Source organism: Megascapheus bottae, chromosome 33 (genome assembly GCF_031878675.1).
Source record: "Megascapheus bottae isolate mThoBot1 chromosome 33, mThoBot2.hap1, whole genome shotgun sequence".
In the NCBI taxonomy this organism is placed as follows: Eukaryota; Metazoa; Chordata; class Mammalia; order Rodentia; family Geomyidae; genus Megascapheus; species Megascapheus bottae.
Window position 1 is genome coordinate 4,776,541 of NC_143541.1, and position 10,389 is coordinate 4,786,929.

Consider the following 10,389-nt stretch of genomic DNA (forward strand, 5'->3'; position numbering starts at 1 on the left):
GCAAAAGAGATGAGAGATAACATAGTACCTTAAGAACAACAATCATTCATTAGATGGCTTATGTTTCTATATCCTAGAGATCCTTTCATTTAGTGTCCTACTATATGGCCTTTTGTATCAAGGTTTTCCTCTATTGCAGATCTCTGCTAGTAGAGCCCAAGGTTTCTACTGATTATGACAAATGAGGGAAACCATTGAGCCTAAGTTCCTTTGAGTCTGGCTTACTTCACTTAATATGACTTTTTCTAAGTCTTTCCATTTCCTAACAAATGGAGCTAAGTCATTCTTTCTGACAGCAGCATAGAATTCCATTGTGTACAAATACCACATCTTGTTGATCCACTCATCAACTGAGGGACATCTAGGTTGGTTCCATATCTTTGCTATGGTAAATAGTTCTGTAATGTGCTGGTGGATTTAGTATGTCTTTGTTTCTGGATGATTAGGTAAATGCCAAGTAGTGGAATTGCTGGGTCATAGGGGAGTTCTATGTTTAGTCTTTTGAGGAACTGCCACACTGCTTTCCATAGTGGTTGAACAAGTTTACACTCCCACCAACAGTGTAGTGGTGATCCCTCCTGGCCACATCCCCTCCAGCATCTGTTGTTATTAGTTTTCTTTGGCCTAGTGGTTAAAGTGCTTGCCTAGTTTTTTTTTTTTAAATATTGGCCATTCTAACTGGGGTGAGGGGGAATATCAGTGTTTTGATTTGAATTTCCTTAATGGACAGAGATGTTCAATAAGATGCCTTGTATACATAAACTACTTTGTTCAATGGCTAAAGAAATTCAATACATAAGAGGTGGGTGAGGATGTTGAAAGGGATGACTTTGATTAAGAAGTACTGTATTCATAAACTGCTGTGGTGAATCACAACTCCTTATACAGCTACTTAAAGACAATAAGAATATTGTTTAAAATACATTTAAAAAACAAATGCAAAATCTTATTTAAAATTAATGCACGCAAATAGAATAGGAACATGGCTCAAATGATGAGAGTGTTTACTTCCTAAGCCTGAGGCCTTTGGTTCAAATCCTATTAACACCAAAATTGGTTATTATTTCTTATATTATTGTTATATTATCCTTATATTATTATTTCTTATATTATTGTGTATTATTATTCATATTTGAAGAAGTGAAAATACATATTGCCTCTTAAATTATAATTCTCATGACTTATTAAGCCAAAAGACTCTACCTCTGCTAGGAGTAAGGATAAAGAGAAATTGAAAGAACAGAAGGTGAAGGATACAATCCTGAATCACACACACTTATTTGTGAATGTAAGTGTACTATTTCTCATACCTCCACGCATCCAGCAGACTGTGAATCTTTTGGAGGAAGAGCCTGTGTCTTAGTCTACTTTTAGTTCCAACAGTTAATATTATATTGGGGACTAGGATCATTTGCTTGTTCTGTTTTTAGAGGCATGCTTGAAGGACAGCAGCTATCTACCAAGCATGGGTACTAACTCAGAAGGAAAATATCCAGAACACATCAAGAAACAAAGCAGCAAGGACTTCAAAAGCGAGCTTGCTTTCAGGTTATCTTTGGTACAGCCAGACCCCAGGTAACAGAGAAAGGTTAGCTTTGCAGAACAGAACTCCAGAGCAAACAGAGTCTGTATTTATTCCTCAATGCAAGCCAAATGCCAGGAGTAATTTCTGGCTCTAATTCTTTTCTATGATATATTAATTCATCTCTGTGTATATACCATTTCTTCCTTTTTTTAAAAAAAAAGAAGCAACTTTAAATGTACACATAGGATTACATGAAAACAAACAAAGACATCAAAATTTATATTTCCTACAGTCAGAGAAATAATGAAATAACTGCGAAGTGCCTCCTCTATAAAATACCTTTATGAGCAAATGCAAACTAACATTTATTACAGAGCCAGGAATTTTAAGAGCGGAAGCAGAGGAGCTTTTACATCAAATCTGACATCTGTGCCTCTGATTCATCCCCTAACCGAATGGTGTGATCTATTATGGTTAAAGAGCCCGAGCAGTGCAGAGACTCATTCAGAAGCTACTTGGAAACTCTAAACTCACTTCACAACCAGTTGCTCATATAGAGGAAAGGCATAAAGGGGATCGTGAAGAATCTAGACTTCTGTGTGCATTTATCCTGATTTAGTTGAGAGAATTTAGCATCATGACCTGGGCCAGCCTTTGACATCACACTAGATGTAGTTGTTTCTTTTCTATTCTCTTTTCTGTTCTATTTGGGATCTGGATGCAGAGTGAACAAGAGACCAGAGGTCCAGTACTGCAATGTGATATCCATGTGATTGTGGGCAAATTGATTTTCCTCTGTACATGGGGATACTCTGGATATAAAGTTGATATAAAGATGGAAAGGCTATGTTATATATATTATATAGTATATAATCTTATATGGCCATGGTGGGGGGTAGGCTATGCCCCAGAACTCCAAGAAAATCAGCACCCTTCTTGGAAACTGAAGGTTGAAAGAGTCCTTTCTAGCAAGAGGTATAAAGCACATAGAGCAGACATTGGGTCACTAAGAAGAAACTGATTGTGTGGAGTGGCTTTATTTTATTTATTTTGGTCAGTCGTGGGTCTTGAACTCAGGGCCTGGGTGCTGTCCCTGAGCTCTTTTGCTCAGGGCTGCTACTTTGAGTCATTGCTTCACTTCTGATTTTTTTCCAGTGGTTTATTGGAGATAAGAGTATCACAGGGACTTTTCTACCCTGATTGGCTTTGAACCATGAGCCTCAGATCTCAGCCCCTGAATAGTTAGGATTTCAGGCATGAGCCACTGACATGTTTTAAATGATTTCGTAATCAAAAGCATCTGATTCCTGTGAAATGTTCTTTCATTTTGCAATAATTGCCAGTAAACAAAATATGAAGACAACATCTTTTCTAGGCCAAATAAATGGCTCACATTGCAAGAACTCTAGAACTCAGAGACAGGAAGAAGTAAGCATTGCTGAAAGTCTGGAGGTATGGGTTCCTCAAGTGTGCCACAGTCCTGGTCTGCAAGACTGAAGGACTCAGGTGATTCAATAAGTGACACAGGGGTAAGGTTAGAGATCATTATGGTTTCATGTGGATTGCCCCCTAAAGGTGAATGTGGTAGAGGCACAACCCCTCAAACCCTGCTAACGTGGCACAACTTCCCAGAAGTAATTAGCTTAAGGTGGTACTATTCTCATAAGGAATTAATGTTGATTTTTTAAGGCAGGTTGGCTCCCATAAAAATAAAATCAAGACAACCCCCTGTGATTGGCCCCTCATGTTCACCTATTTTCCTTTCTACTTTCCTGTCCTGTTGTGATATAGTCACAGACCCTTCCCAGAAGTTGAATACATAAGGTTATCTGATTTCCATCTCCAAAACTGTGGGGTGAATAAACCACCTGTCTTTAGGAAGTCCTAATCTTATAAATTGTAATACAATAATGGAATAACAGACCAACGTCGAAAATAATGGTTGAGCTAGAGGAAGGGTCTAGATTGCCATGATAGTGAAAACAGACTTAGTTCAGGAAAATGTCAGTGGTCTATTGAAACTTCGTTAAGAAAGCAATAGACAAAGGCCCAGCTGTGCTTTAGGACTATTCTCTGAGCAGCAGTACATATAAATGATTGAAAGAAAAAGACACTGAAAGCCATCGATTTGACAGACATCAAGGAAAAGAAATTGGCAGGACTTGGTGACTGATTGATTTTGGTTAGAGAAGGAAGAAGGATGAATTTGTGCTCTAGAAAGAGAGGTATTGATAACAGAGGTATAGATTTTATTTATAAAACTCATATCTCAGGGTTTATTGCAGGTCACTTTTGATATTTAAGAGGTTATTGGCTCGGTATAAAGTCAACTTTAAAGGTAGAGAATTAAACACACATTCTGTGCAAGGAACCTGGAGAGCTCAGAAATAGGAAAGTAGTTGAACACATACTGTGAAAATAAAAGTAAGTTTATTAAAAGAAGAATAAAAACAGGGATTTTTATTCATTCTTCATCATGAGCTTCAGAAACACCATTCAATACAGCAAAATTATCCCTTTAAAGCTTTATTTAGCTTAAGTTTCCTATTTTAGTGTCAAAGGGAAATGTTTTTGGTTTTTTTTGAGCACTACATTGAGGACTTGGTCAGATTCCTATATGCTACAATTTATTTATAACTTTTATATTTTTCATAGAGTAGTTGAGGCCCTAAGAACATTACTTTGAAATCAGGAAATGATTTCAAGTTCTTTAATCCTTCATAATTCCATCCCATAATCATCACTCAAATATTATTCTTCATCTCAACTTTTGAATATTGAAATAATATGGTAATCACACTTAGATAACTACATCTTTTCAGTCACATTTCCTGAAAATTCTCCCCCTACAAATTTTATTTTTAACTAACACACAGGTATGACCTCTCTCAGCCACAACAGATTGGGTCAGATATAATATGATCCCAGCAAAGCTAAGCATATGTTTCCCCCAGATATTAAGTATTCTGGCTCAATGAAGATGAAAGCAGTTTTGCTAGGGATAGACATTTGCCAGCGAGAGTGGGTGCCATTTGGGGAGTAGTCATAGGGGCTGGTATACAAGTGAGTCCACAGATGGTTATTTTATGGAAAACAGAGAGAAAGTCTTTTGGTGCCAGAGAAAGGTAGAGAACAAAATAGCTTTCTTTCTGGTCACATTCTTGTACTATAAGAAAACCCAAGTACCCTCAGACTTCCTATTTTTTAAACCTGTGAGAAATCTATGAATCGTGACCGACATCTACACGGTACTCAGTTGGGGATAGGATTTAGCAAATAAGGCTTTTGAAGTTGTACACTGTAATTGCCTTGGATGATTAGAAGTGAGTCTTGGGATGGTTTAGTCTTGATAAGCCTCTCTTACTGAATTCACCAGCCATGCCCAGTAGGCTTGCCTGTCCAGCTCCTTTGGTTTCCTGCATTTCCCATGTGTTTCCTGGAGCTGACGCCTATGGGTGGTAAGACCTTACTATATGTATTAGTTTGACTTTTGCTAAGAATTATCATGATCCGATGAGCAAGATGCAGTGTGGAGGGATGCTTTCCTGGGAGAGTCAACAAATAGTCTGAGGTCAGATCACTACTCACATAGACCAACTAGCAACTGACAGTGGAAAAGCACGATTCATATTACTTCCTTTGAGGTAGTCACATTTATGGCCAACATATCTCATGAAAGAGATCATCAAACCACCTATTAAGGAGAGAGTACCTTTTATCTTCATCTATTTGTACGCAAACTACATCTCTCTAACATTATCTTTAGCCATGATGGGACATGGTTCTAGCATCAAATTGGTTGATAATTCTGAGATGCTCTGAACACCTACCATTTGAAAATGAGGAAACATGAAAAATGTCTTATTGGATGCTTTTGTCATTGTACCAACAAACAAAGATGGCTACACTAACATGAGATGATCTAATCTTATGAGATCATAGTTGTATAAGCAGTCCATCACTTGCTAAATGTCACCATGTTACACAAGACCATACTACCATTTTTTTTTAAAACCAAGCTGTCAGAATGAATCATTATAAGGTTATGACTACATGCTTTATCCCTGATTGTTTTGATTCCCTTTTAGAATTCTCCAACAAATACCATTATCCTCCTTGACATTAAAACTGAGGGAAAGTCCTTGAAAGAGATGCTCCCATTATTTCTGGTCCCCTGGTTTTGATAGCCTGGTGCTTATATAATCTTTCTAATATGATGAGATGCATAATGCATCAAGCTCTCTGACTGCCAAAGGAGCATTGGAGACAGATGGGATGTATAATGAGTCAGGCAGTGGAGACAGAGCCTGCTCAAAGCTGGCTGGTGAACTTGGTGAACATGCTCCAGCATTATGTGAGCCCTGCGAAGAATGCCACAAACTGAGAGCTAGACGTTCTGACACTGCTGTCTTTTAGCCTGGTAGACTTGTTCATCTGAAACACTAGGCCAACAGAACTGAGACAAAGGCCAGCACCTTTGTGGAATGGTCCATTCTTCTTGCTCATTCTCAAATGTTCACCTGAGTGGTCAAACTCAGACTTTTAGATCAATTGGTTATGCCACAATTTATTTTTCTTGTGCTAGACTGCTGGGTCCAGCCAAGGGTGCATTCTGACTGTGGCAGAAGTCCTGGACTACCTGGGAACAAACAGACTTTCTGTAAAAAGAAAGGAAGAGGAGAGGGAAGGAAATGGAAGAGGATGTAGGGCACAGATGAATGAAAGGAAAGGAGATGAGGAGGAAAGGAGGAGAAGGACCATGGAGATGAGAACAGGAAGTTGGTGAGAGGAGGATTTACCTTAAGAAACAGGAAGAGGAAAGACAAGTAACAGGGGTGGAAAATGGAGAAGAAGCAAGGAGAAAGAAGAGAAGCAGAAATGGACATAGATATGGCCAAATGAACAAAGGAGATGGAAGTAAAAGGAACAATCAAGAAGGGAGAAATGAGCAAAAATAAACAAAAGAAATGTGCTCATTACCTGAGTTATGTAACTGCAACCCCTCTGTACATCACTTTTACAATAAAACTTAAATTTGAAAAGAAAATAGGGGGAAGGAATTGTTTAGTCTCTGGGTACAGTGGCTCTAATACCCTGGATCCCCTCAAAGCTACCTAGAAAGGTAGAGGTGAGGAGTTCACTTTAAACATGGATTTTCATAGAGAAAGACCATGATAAGACATAGCCTCCACCATGGTAGCAACTTCTTATGCAGGGCTCATCTATTAGCTGCTCCCTTCCATTCTGTCACTTGATCTACAGCCAACTCCTCCCTCTCCCATTTTCTCCAACTGTGCAATCACCGACTTACTTCTCCTTGGTGTATTTCCTGCTAGAATCTGCTCAGAGAAGTGTGGTCGTTCTTGGATTACCTTATTGGGTCTGTTTGCTTTAACATTTTTAGGGCAGAGAAAGGCTAGTAGTCAATAGGAACCAAAATGGGGTGGTACTAAAGGCTCATTAATGAATCCAACCTCACTGATTCACAGTGATTGAATGCAAGGGCTGTAGTCCTGACTTGAGGCTGGCCCAGCTCTGTAGTGAAATTTATATTCTACAGCTACCGTGAACCAAAACTACGGCCAGACTTATCCTGAAATGGTATCTTTCCTCCCCCTCAGCTTTCTCTTGCATTCTCCCTCTCAAGCACAACCTCTCCACAAACCACTAGCAAAACAAAAGATTTTCCCATTTCAGGCTCTTCTTTAGCATGTGACCTAAAGTGCTCGAGGTAGTGATTCTATACAGTAAAAGGCCTCATTTACATATTGTTAAAGAAAAGGCATTTTATAAAAATTTTAATTTTTTTCTGGGGCTGTCCTTGAACTTTTTGTGCTTCAAGGCTACCATTTGAGCTTTCACTCAACTGCTCCACTTCCTGGTGGGGTGTGTGTGTGTGTGTGTGTGTGTGTGTGTGTGTGTGTGTGTGTGTGTGTGTGTGTTTCTAATTGAAGAAAAGGATCTCACAAACTCTCCTGCCTAGGTTGGTTTTGAACCACAATCCTCAGATCTCAACCTCCTAATAGCTAGCTATGATCAGAGGCATGAGCAACCAGCAGCTAGCTAGGAAGTAGTCTTTTAACCAATTTCCTATTTACTCAGTTATTAGAAAACACTGCACTCACATTACAATAAAATGAATGTGAAATCTTTGGGTGAGGTAAAAGAGGAAAAGTATCTCAAGTAACTTCCTATAATCCTGTGGTAAAAACTAAACACTGCTTTTTCACATTCTAACATTTGCCGACTACATTTGATTTCTGCTTCTATAAGAAGCTGTCAGGCACTCTGAGAATTTTACCAATTCACTTTACTGACTACATTTTGCCATAAATTAATTACTGCAAGTGCATAATATTTATTTCTGCCCAAGGCAGTCTGAACTGCAGTGTCTTATTAGTATTCACTGAAGAATACAAAATAAAGAGAATAGTTAGCATGAGAACCTCATTTATGCTTTCACATCTCTAATGACAAGGCTGGAAAATAATTTTCCACTTTATTTCTTTGCTGAGTTGGTGTTGTCTGCAACCACTCTGTATCTTTAAATCAGTTGTACAAAGCAAATGTAACTTACGAGTAATTCACACTGCAACCTCCCTCCCCCACCCACCAAGTAAAACTCTGCAAATGCAAAACACTCAAGATTGCAATGTCATTGTGGGCAGGAGTTATGGCTGTTTTATTATTATTTAAAGGCTCTTTTTAGTATCTCCAATGAAGCCACCTATGGTGATACACAAATAAGGGACTGTTGCTTGTTTAAGAGATGAATGGCCTAGAGTCTAGAAACTATAGAGAACAATCTTTACGCATCTGGACTACAGATTTAGCTATTAGCACCAGGGCATGTTCCAGTGGTGTTAGGTACTTTCCCTGATTTTAGTTTATAGAAGGTCGTGGACTAGGGGATTTGAACCCTTCCTTGTAAACCTAAAGCAGTGTAACTCAATATTTGACTTCACTGACAGAATGTTTAGGGAAGTTCAGGAGTAAGGCCTGGTGCCTCTCAGGGAAGCAGTTCTATTTCGAAATCTTAAGTTAATCTCCCTTTTCCCATGAAAACCAAACTCTATAAACCAAATAAAACTGAGGTTTTTTTTCCCCACCCACAAAATACTTCCACGTGTTTGGTTCACTGGTTCTAAACTGTTCTTCATAAGCACTTTTGGCATTGCCTGGAGCTTCTCCAATAGGCAGACTAATGGGCAGAGCCCTAGATCTGCCCTTCCTCTGGGCCGCTTCACTCCAGGGTGATTGCCTGCCTGGGCTAGCAGCGGTGAGAGAATCTCACTGTTGGTGAGGGGTCCATGGACCCAGGTATCCTTGATAGTGATTTGTGTTTACACTTTCGCCAGCTCTCCTAGCTGTATCTCTTTTTTGTTGTAAGACTTTCCAACTGCCAGAGAAGTTTTTTCTTTGAATATAGAAAAAGTAAAGACTTGAAACTATACACTCCTCAAGGGACCATCCTTAACCAATGACTGACTGGTAAGAGTACAAATAGCCCAGATCCCTGGCCACTGAAGACACAACGCTGTTTGCACAGCTTCTCAGTGGAACTGAGTCAAATAAAATTCCACAGGCCTGTGCTTTTGACCTCAGATCTGTTCTGCCTTCCCTTTCTTGCTCCAATATAGTTCCTCAATGCTGGGATCTTTACTTTTGTGTGTGTTTTCTTTTTCTTTTTTTTGGGGGGGAGGGGTTGGTCATGGGACTTGAACTCTGGGCCTGGGCATTGTCCCTGAGCTCTTTAGCTCAAGGCTAACACCCTACCTCTTGAGCCACAGGGTCACTTCCGGTTTTCTGATGATTAATTGGAGATAAGAGTCTCATGGACTTTTTAGTGTCCGGGCTGGCTTTGAACCTTGATCCTCAGATCTCAGCCTCCTGAGTAGGTAGGATGGTAAGTGTGAGCCACTGTACCTGGCACTTGGAATCTTTCTTAAGCTATCTTTTCTCCAAAAATGAGAAGTTTTGTTACATTAGCATAGGAGAGACATGCAATCAAGTGGTACCTGCATGCCTGTGTTCCTCACAGAACTATTTGTAAGAGCTAAGACTCAGAGGTAACCTACATGCCTATCAACATCTATAGAACAAAGAAAATGCACTGCATATACACGTGTGATCTATTCACTTACAGAGAATCTCAAGAGAAAAACACAGTCCCTTTGTCTTTCTGGGGCTGGCTTACTTTGCTCAGAATGAAATTTTTTTTCCAAATCCATACATTTCTCTAGAACTGACATAATTTCAGTCTTCTTTGTAGCTGGACAAAATGTGCAGGGGTAGGGAAAGAACATGTTGCATATGCCTTCATTTTATTCTGCCATGCAAACTTTTGGATACATGCTCAGGTGTGGTATCACTGGATCACAGGGTAGTAGTTCTGGGCTTAGGGTTTTTTTTGTTGTTGTATTGTTTTGTTTGAGGAATCTCCATACTGATTTCCATAGTGGTTACACTAATTTCCATTGCTTTCAACAGCATATTAGGGGTCTTCATTCCCACATCTTCACCGTATTTGCTGTTGCTCATATTCTTGATGAGAGCCATTCTCACTGGAGTGAGATGAACTTTCACTATTGTCTTAACTTGCATGTATGGGTCTTAGACTTGAATTATAACCTCCCATAGAAACATACACATAGGGGCATATGCATAAATGTATGATCAAGTTGACAAACGTTTAGTATATACAGGACTCAAATTCCATAAGGAGTACACCCTTTGAACAACTAGCAGTCAAAGTAACAAAATAAGTAATAGTAAGCTGAAGTATAATTTGAATTGGTGGGGAGGCTGAGTAGAGGAGGGTGGGTAAATAGAAGAGAATGGAGGACAAATAATCCAAATACTCC